This window comes from Egretta garzetta, unplaced genomic scaffold, assembly GCF_000687185.1.
Source record: "Egretta garzetta isolate BGI_Z169 unplaced genomic scaffold, ASM68718v1 scaffold224, whole genome shotgun sequence".
Taxonomy (NCBI): Eukaryota; Metazoa; Chordata; class Aves; order Pelecaniformes; family Ardeidae; genus Egretta; species Egretta garzetta.
The window spans coordinates 773-3,009 of record NW_009259530.1 but is presented as its reverse complement, the minus strand read 5'-3'; the positions used below and the strand labels follow the sequence as shown (position 1 = coordinate 3,009).

At 46.8% G+C, this 2,237-nt stretch overlaps 1 protein-coding gene across 2 annotated transcripts in view; it reads left to right on the top strand.

Annotated features, from left to right (window-relative positions):
- NAAA (N-acylethanolamine acid amidase) overlaps positions 1 to 2,237 on the top strand; it is a 24,792-nt gene that overhangs the window by 22,117 nt on the left and 438 nt on the right. For both annotated transcript variants that reach the window (XR_004841843.1, XR_004841841.1), the window contains one exon: positions 1,858 to 1,985. The gene's annotated coding sequence lies outside the window, so the exon portion shown is untranslated. The remainder of the gene's footprint in view (positions 1 to 1,857; positions 1,986 to 2,237) is intronic.

Below are 2,237 nucleotides of genomic sequence, written 5' to 3'. Positions count from 1 at the left end.
GGTTTATGTTAAAAAATTAATGCAAGCAAATGGAATTAACATGATCTCTGTCTCTTGCCAGCACCTTGCAGCCTTTGGGGTAGGGGTGGGGGATTTTCTTCTTTTTAATAGTTTTTCCAACCCACATCCCCCATCTTTCTACCTGCTTTGATGGGCATGGCAGTGCTCTCTCACAAACTGGATGCCAAGGGAATACAAGCTCCCGCAGCAGGGCTAACTCTACAACACTGTTGTCTCCATTTGATTTTGGGGTGAGCCTGTAGATAGAGCAGTCATTCCTCCCTCCCTCAGCTGAAGATGATACAGAGAGGCCTTCTTAGCAAGTACTTTAAATGTAGGGCTCTAGGGTATGGCTCCAGAAATGAACAGGAAGGGGGACAGAGAGTAACCAAAAAAGAGATCCTTGGCACAGGACAGACATGGAGCTGTCGGAGTGGGTCCAGATGAGGGCTGCAAAAACGATCCGAGGGCTGGAGGCCCTCTCCTGTGACGACAGGCTGAGAGAGTTGGGGTTGTTCAGCTTGGAGAAGGCTGTGGGGAGACCTTATTGCAGCCTTTTGTTGTTTAAAGGGAGCCTATAGAAAAGATGGGGACAGCCATTTTAGCAGGGCCTGTAGCGACAGGACAAGGGGTAACAGTTTTAAACTAGAAGAGGGGAGATTTAGGCTGGATCTAAGGAAGAAATTCTTTACAATGAGGGTGGTGAAACACTGGCACGGGTTGCCCAGAGAAGTGGTGGAGGCCCCATCCCTGGAAACATTCAAGGTCAGGTTGGATGGGGCTGTGAGCAACCTGACCTCATTGGAGATGTCCCTGCTCACTGCAGGGGGGTTGGACTGGGTGACCTTTAATGGTCCCTTCCAACCCAAACCATTTGATGATTCTATAAGTAGCAGAGATGATTGGCGAGGTGCTGTAAAGTAACCAGGTGGTACAGGGAGGATGGAAGAGTTTCTAGATACATAAAGTTCTGTGGCAGAACTTGAAAAAGGAAATGGGAAACTGCACCAATGTACTTCACTTTAAATATGCACACATCCCATCTGAAATAATCTTTTAATGAAAAACACTGGAATTGGGGAATTGCAGAGGAATGGTTATGTTTTAAAGATCAGGGCAAACAGCCACCATCTGGAGGGAAGAGCCTGGATTGAATCACAACCAGGCATCTGGAAATTCCTGGCATTTCGTTCCTTCTGTGTCATTAAGTGGCCAAGGATCTGTCTCTCTCTTTTAACTCTGGGTGTTAATTTGGGTTTTATTTTATTCCAAAGTAATGGTATGTTAACATTTATGCTACAATAGATCCCTACTGAAGTTTGTCCAGAACTGCAAAAGCTGAGGTATTTATTTGCCTTAAAGGAAGGTAGAAAACCACTGTATTTTTAAGGCTCTGGAAGGGGACTCAGCGTCTTGTTCTTCCCCAGATCCTTGCGTGGCCTCAGTCGAATCTCTGGTTTCCTGAAGCCCTGGTACCTAGGCTGTAAGACGGGCATGAAAATGAGCAAGGTAGACAGAGAGGGAGGAAATTATCTATTAATACTCAAGAACGTGTTTGGATCTTTAGGCTCTAGTAACTCGTTGTTAACGCTGGTGCTGAGGAGCCAGCAGCGATGGTTAGAATTGCTTCAGAGGTCTCTGGTCAGCCGGGGTCAGATCAACCTCTTGCAACACGGTGAGAAGAAGTGGGTGTTTTGTTATCCTTAATATTTAGCCATCAGAACACCTTTTCTGAAAACTTGCTCCTGAAAAAGAAAGGTCCCTCTTTAATTTTCAGGGTTGGGAAAGGAGTGGTAGCAGGATACCTCAGCTGCAGCCACTGCAGCTCAGCAGGTTGGTTCTGGTTTTGTCCCCTAGCTTTCAAGGCAGCCGTCTTGATCCAACAGTGGTATCGGCGCTACGTTGCTCGGCTGGAAATGCGCCGACGTTGCACCTGGAGAATCTTTCAATCCATTGAGTACGCTTGTGAACAGGACCAGATCAAGGTAAAGTGCCAAGGAAAAGAGTATGTAGGGAAGTTAAAGGTGTCCCTGCTCACTGCAGGGGGGTTGGACTAGATGACCTCTAAAGGTCCCTTCCAACCCCAAACATTCTATGATTCTATGAAAATACATAGGAAGGTGGTTTCTGTGCCACAGACTCACTTGTTTCTGGCTCCTGGCTGGTAACCCTGCACAGTGCTTCACTGGGTCAAGGACTGGGTTTCCTGCCCCTTTTTAGCCTATTGATTTTCTGCT